Raw genomic sequence first — 7,633 nt, forward strand, 5'->3', positions numbered from 1 at the left:
CCTGAGATCGCTCCGTGTGCACCGCCGGCCGGTTGGGTTGCCTACCTACAGGCGCGAAATTCCAGAAGGTAAATTTGGCTCTGGCACCCTTATTTTAGATTCCGACCCCAAGTGTCCTATATCAAAATACTCCCCTACGCACCACCTACACGCTCCCAAACGGTGGCAGGTACTATAGGAATCACCCTGTATGTATCAAATTTCGTTTACATTCTTCCATAAATAAAAAAGTTGGCACTGCGCATGCGCAAAACCAAATTTTGAAATTGGCGTTTGATTTTCCTTTATTCGAAGTGCTTATGTATCAAATTTCTTTTAATTCTTCCATAAATAAAAAAGTTGGCACTGCGCATGCTATAACGTGAGGTTAGTTCGGCGCTGTAAAACTCAAACCCCGCCGCATAAACGGCCAGCTAGCTCAGATTCTTAATTAAAAGAAGGGCTCGAGATGAGAATCTTCCACAGCGGTTTGTTCGTTTGGGCATATAACATAAGTTTTTGATCTTTGGTAGTCACTAGAAATGATTAGTTGAGCGCCACCCAATTTTGCACAAATTCTGACCTCTCCTGTATAGAAATTGGGAAAACACAAGAGAGCCAAATAATAAATTCACTACGAGCAATTCTGATTTATTAATCCTGACAAAACGGTGCAGGATCGGCAAATAAAATGTATCTTCAATACGACAATAACAAATACTTTAAATGACAAAAATAATCCCCAAATAAATTCCTGAACACTTCCCTAATAATTACGTTACCAGCCCCCTACAACAATGATCGAGCAAAAATGTAGTTAAGCTTTCAATGGATTCAAAGATTGAATTAAGTTAACCCGAATAACAACTCATATAGGCAACACTGGGTACAAGTAAATTAAAAATCTTACCTTGAATAACACATACGCTGTCTTCTCCGAAAAAGAGCTCTCCTTCGAAGTTCCAGTTCTGTAACACAAAAACAAACCCCAAGCTACAACGCTCGGAACGATTATATGAGCCGGAAGGGCCAAAAATAGCTTACTCGTAGCCGGCTCGTTTACCCATACGTTAAATACAGGTGCGTTGCTCTTGAAGAGAGTCACGACCTCAAACACTTGATGCGAACAAAATACAAAGCTCCGATCATAAATCGTCGGAAGGTTACACTAGATTAACGGTATTGAAGCAAATAAAAAAAAGGTTGTGTAAAAGATCGTATCTTCCGAAAATTCCACCATCAGCTGGTCGCTCCCGGTATCGTTTAGGTGTTAGCGCTTATCTACTCGGTGGTACGCCGGATAGCTGCCGGCAATCAACAGGTGTTCGTACTCCGGAATATTCGCAAGATGCAAATTCATTTACCTACAAGGATTCGTCTGTACAAGGATTGACCTACTACATGGATTGACCGGTACAAGGATTGGTCTACTACATGGATTGATCGGTACAAGAATTCGTCTACTACATGGATTGACCGGTACAAGAATTCGTCTACTACATGGACCCCCTAAAAGTAATGAAGATGTAACACTCCCTTAACGAGATTTTTAATAACATACCTGAAATCGTCAGGAGGGTAATGAAAAATACTTAAATCAATGAAATATGGAAATTATCCAAGAGGTTGTGAATATGTAGGTAGGGCGATGAACTTCCACCAGATATAGCCTCACAACGGAGAAAACGGCTTCTGAGTTACTCTACTCGACAACGCCAATAAACAGGTAAAATTGCCAGAGATTTTACGTGAATGATGGCAAATATTACCCACTGGTTTTAGAAGAATTCACAATGCCACGCTCTACAAGTACAACCTCGTTGGCTTTAAAACGGAAATGAAGTGAAAAAATTACGCGATTCTGCGCGAGGAAAGAAGCACGCGTACAAGTGACGCCATCTCACCTATATCCTGCCTAACGTAGCAAGCGGTAATTTTGAAATTTGAATATAAATAAACTAAACTGTTACACCCCCCCTCTCCTTCGACAGGAGGGAAACTAAAGTTTTCCGACGATCGAAAAACCCAGCACACACACTCGAAAAGGAAGCAAACAAATTGAAAACCCGAAAACCCACCCCAGTGTAAAAAAAACTCCCCCCCCAAAGAATTTCACCTTCAAAGAATTTTCCCAGGTTCTCCAGCAGCGGAAAAGGTATGCAAAATCGGGTATTGACATGCCCTCGCGTAAAGATGGAATCTCGCGCCGTCGGGTATCATGACAATAGCAACCCCTTTCCCACAACCCCAATCCAACTACTAGTCACCCCCAAGAAAACCAAATCCAGTGCCCACCCAGAAGAAAGAAACCCTACAGTTTCAAGTGATGCAGCACCAAAATCCCCAAAATAAAGAAACCCCCCTCCCTGACTAAAAACGACACAAAAGCCCAAATTTTGACCCCCTTGCCGAAAAAGTGTAGAAGGAAACCCCCAAAAAGAAGGTACCTTTCCAACCCAACTCCACCATGCACTAGCGCAATGAAATGAAGAAGGTGCTATGGATAGAAGACAGTAAGAGAGAAAGAAGAAATCACATTTGCGGAGAAAAAAAAACTCATTCATGCCGATTCCAGGGGTCCCATGGTCACCGAGGCTCGCACAGGGAAGGCGCACCCACCCCCTTCCTCTTGTGTGTCAACTACCCATCCATTCAAACATTCATTCATTCTATGGAACGGAAATGGAAGAAAGAAGAGTAGAAAAAGATAGAATATAGGAAACCGAAAAGAAAAGGGCAACCTCTCCCAAATTTCCCCTGAGGAAATTAGAAGAAGAAAAGTGTTTGAGGTGCAGATAGAAAAAGAAAGAAGGAGGATAATGGATCGGGACGAATCCCCTAGCAGGTGTTGTTGCTACGATCCGAGAGTCCATCCCCTGTGCCCAACCAAACCACCCAAAGAGTAAGAAGAAGAAGAAATATGGAACATATAACATATAAATACATATATCAAAGTCAAATCCAAGAATAAGAATACGTCAAAATTAGTGGTTCAAAATCGTCAACAAACAAGCAATCCGGCGACAATAAATGTCTAACCATGATCATCGGGTTCAATATAAGGTTTGAGATCCTGGACGTGCCACGTTCCAGAAGATTTACCATTAGAATCTTTCAACTCATAGGTCAAATACCCCATTTTACGGCTAACCGTAAATGGTCCTAAAAATCTGGGAGCTAACTTCGCTGAATAATCTTTAGTGGCATCAGACAAAGTCTTATTTTTACGCCAAACCAAATCTCCTATCTCATAGTTAACATGCCTACGTCGTAAGTCATAATGTTGCTTGTTGCGGTCATGACTGTCTTTAATGCGTGCAATAATTTTGTCGTACAGTCCTTGCTGTTGCGCTAACCGTTGTTCTACGTCAATCGGCTCATTGTCCGTCATGTCAGTGTCGAAGCTGTCCCCTCGAATACGAAATTCTTTCCCAAAATTAGCACGATAGGGAGTCACACCTATGGTTTCGTGCTTAGAAGTTCGAAGAGCACAAGCTATCGAAGCTAAATGAACGTCCCAATGTTTGTGATTGTTCTTAACGTAAGTGGCTATCAATTGCTTTACCACACGATTCCCCCTCTCCGCAGGATCAGCCTGTGGATGATAAAAAGGAGTAAACCGAACCTTTACACGGTAGCTTTCACACAGATCTAAGAAAAGTTTACTGCGCATCTGCACGCCATTGTCACAAATAAGGAATTGTGGAGCTCCATACACAAGAGATACAGAATCTTCAATACATTTGACAAGAGTTTTGGCATTCGCCGTCCTAATGGGAAAAAGAAGTACAAATTTACTCATATAGTCACTAACAACTAATAAATGAGTTCGCCCTTGAGTGGATCGAGGTAAAGGATCAATAAAATCTAAGCTGATCATCTGCCACGGTTCATAAATTTGAGGATGTGAACCCATAAGCCCTGCAGGTCGAAGTTGTTCAGGTTTATGTTGTGCACAGGTGGTACAGCGAGAAATATAACGCTTAATATCGCACTTCATTCTCGGCCAATAATATCGGTGATGAATGCGCCAAAAGGTCTTATAAACACCAAGGTGTCCTGAAGTAACATTATTGTGGTTCTCTTGTATAAGAGATTGTCTAAAATCAGAAGGAACAACAAGTTTCCATTTTTCATAATCATGAGATTGTAAAGCGGACTTGATATATTTATACAACAACGAATCTTTCACTCGCCAATCGGGATATTTATGAGGACTTCGCTCTAATCTTTCAAACATACCAAGGTACCAAGGGTCTTTAGAAGTTTTGAAATCGTTCGGATCCACCGTAACATCTGAAGAATGTACAGCTTCGATCACAGGTACAGTACGTGACAAAAGATCGGGAACAATATTGTCCTTGCCTTTACGATGGACAAGAGTAAAGGTATACGGCTGTAAACGAAGAGCCCAGCGTGCTAAACGTCCTTGGGGGTCTTTCAAAGAATGCAACCACAAAAGAGAATGGTGGTCAGTAATGACTGTAAAAGTAACTCCCTCGAGGTAATGTCGAAGTTGCTCTACCGCCCAAATGACTGCTAAGCACTCACGTTCAGTCGTGCTGTAATTTTGTTCCGCTCGGGATAATGATCGGGATAAATAACATACCACTCGCTCCCCATCCGGAAAAGTTTGAGTCAAGACAGCTCCTAGCCCATAAGCAGAAGCATCGGTCTGAAGGACAAAAGGTTTGGTAAAATCCGGGCAATTGAGCACAGGTGCAGTTGCCAAAAGTTCTTTTAATTTGAGAAAAGATTCCTCACATTCAGACGTCCATTCAAATTTAACATTTTTCCGAAGAAGTCTGGTTAAAGGAGCAAGAACGGTTGAAAAATCAGGAATGAACCTACGGTACCAACCGCAAGTTCCTAAGAAACGTCGTATATCATTCACCGTAGTGGGTGTTGGAATATCTAAAATCGCCTTGACTTTGTCAGGATCTGGGTGTAAGCCAAAGGAATCCACAACATACCCTAAATACTTAAGTTCTGAACGGCAGAAGTGACATTTGTTTTTATTCAGAGTGAAGCCAGCAGCAATTAATTTGTCAAAAACAGTGTTCAAAATTTTTAAATGTGAGTCAAAGTCTTGTGATATAATAACCACATCGTCCAAATAAACCAAAACGTTGGGTTGCAATTCAGGTCCCAAAATGGTATCGATAATGCGCTGAAAAGTCGCAGGGGCATTAGTCAAGCCGAAGGGCATCCTTCGAAATTGGAAAAGACCACGACCAGGCACAGTAAAAGCTGTGAAAGGGCGCGAATTCTCAGCAACCTCTATTTGCCAATAAGCTGACTTAATGTCCAGGGAACTAAGATATTTAGCGTCACGTAATTGGTCTAAGATGGTATTGATATAGGGCAAAGGAAAAGCGTCGCGCTCAGTTAAAGAGTTAAGTTTCCTATAGTCCACACAAAATCTATAGGTTTTGTCTTTCTTGGGAATCAGACAGACAGGTGAAGCCCATCCGCTGTTCGATGGTTCGATGACTCTGTCCCTAAGCATCTCATCAATGGTGTCGTTAATGATTTTCTGTTTAATCGGATTTACTGGATAGTACCGCTGTTTAATAGGAATAGCGCCCTCTACCAGGCGTATCTCGTGTCTACCTACTGGGGTTAATCCTAGCTTGTCTCCCATGAGCGAAAATTTCAGATCTAAGAGGGTTTGTAAAGAATGGTGTTGTTCATCAGTGAGACGAGACTGTTCCACTATGGCCACACTAGGTTGAGTTGGCGTGCAAGAAGTAAAATGCCAACAGTCATCGCTAATATTCGGAATGATACCCATCCTATCCCAAAAATCTCCTCCCAGGATTAAATTAGTAACCAAATCAGGCATCACCAACAAATCTAACAGCACAGTACGATCCTTTAAGGTAATTGGCACAGTGATGTAACCAATCGAATGTGCATCGGAGCTATTTGCTACCGTACAAGAAATAACTTTCGGTACAAAATTGAAATTGAGTATTTGCAATTGAATTAAAGTATCGGGATTGATAAAAGAACGTGAAGCGCCAGAATCTAATAATCCCAAAAAAGGAATGTCTAAAATTTTAATTTGGACATAAGGTCTCAAGTCATTTCCCACATGCTGTAATAAAAAGTCAAGTTTAGGTTTGGAAGAAATTTTCAAAATTTTTGTCGCCTGTTCTAAAGAAACGTCACGACGACTTAATGAGCGTTTCTCGGAGCGTTTCCCGAACAAAAAGAACAACTGCGCACCGTAACGCCTTGTGCGCCACATTTCCAGCAGAATAATTGCCTTGGTTCAGGACAATCAACACGATGATGACCTAATTTTTGGCAATTAAAGCAAGGAGAATTTGGAGTTTCCATTGCATAAATAGGTGGACGTGGTGACATTTGTCGACTACTGGTGGGACAGCTAAACCCAGGTTCGAGTAATGGTAATGATGTTCAGTTGCGTAAGGCATGGTGTCTGTCTAAATCATGTTTGATATCGTCAAAACGTCTGCATTCAATTAAAAGTTCATCTAATGTCTGAGGAACATTAGGACCTAATTTAGTCAAATAAAATGGTGAGAAATTGCGTTTAATTAAACGGACTTGTTCATATTCTGGAGGTGGTAATTTTAGTCGTGAAAATAAACCCTGCATTACTGCAAAATAAATGTCTACTTTTTCATTCTGACCCTGTAAACGAGCTTTAATTTCGTCGAGCAAATCTTCCTCATAGTGTGGTGGTAGAAATGCATCTCGTAGTAATTGCACTAAGTGCTCCCATGAAGTAGCTTTATGAGAATTAATGTTGTACCAGGTGTTCGCAGTACCTTCAAATAAATCGTAGGCAGTCTCAAATAAAGTTGGATGATCTACTCCGCGAGCACGAGCCATTCGCTCAACTCGGTCGATAAATGAATTCAAAGTTTCACCTCTACTATCCCCGGAAAATTTTAATCCCCATTTATGTACAGGAGTACTCGGTACGGATAATCTTGGTTGTAGTTCTGCAGTACGTCTAGTAGGTGTAGAAGAAACTACAGCAGTTGCTGAAGGCATAATTGAATCGTTAAAATGAAAAGCTTTGTTATCGAGTGAAGCTCTTAGTTGTCGAAATAAACCAACTAATTCCCCAAGTTTACTTAATTGTTCAGCAGAAGGCTGCAATAATGTGAGTCCTATGTAAACGTCTGTCGGCATGAGCTAGCATGGTCACAATTGACAAATATGAACCTCCCCCAAAAGCATCATCAAAATTGTCAATCTTATTCTGAAGGATCACTGTCAATTCAGTAAGAGCAGCTAAATCCTGAGCAAAGGAAAAAGGGTACTCTGGAGCAACATAACCAGGTGCTTTCTCTAACTCTAACAATTTTCTGAGAATTAAACGACTTTCGTTCATATTACTCCCCATTTGTCCCGCTCTAATCTCAATTTCATATTGGAGTTCAGTCTCTCTAAATCGGTTAATTTCCATAGCCATGATCACACAATAAATTCAAAATACAAATATAAAAAGATAACACAATATAGGTACCTGTTAAATACCAAGAAATACACAAATATCAGTAATAACCACAAATAAAAAAAATAAGTTGCAAGTACGAAGTTCAATTTAGAAGAGATAATTTAAAAATAAGGCCAAAAACTTAAATTTAAACAAATTATGCCCAGGCCACACGTT

Source organism: Photinus pyralis, unplaced genomic scaffold, assembly GCF_008802855.1.
Source record: "Photinus pyralis isolate 1611_PpyrPB1 unplaced genomic scaffold, Ppyr1.3 Ppyr1.4_LG8, whole genome shotgun sequence".
Lineage (NCBI taxonomy): Eukaryota > Metazoa > Arthropoda > Insecta > Coleoptera > Lampyridae > Photinus > Photinus pyralis.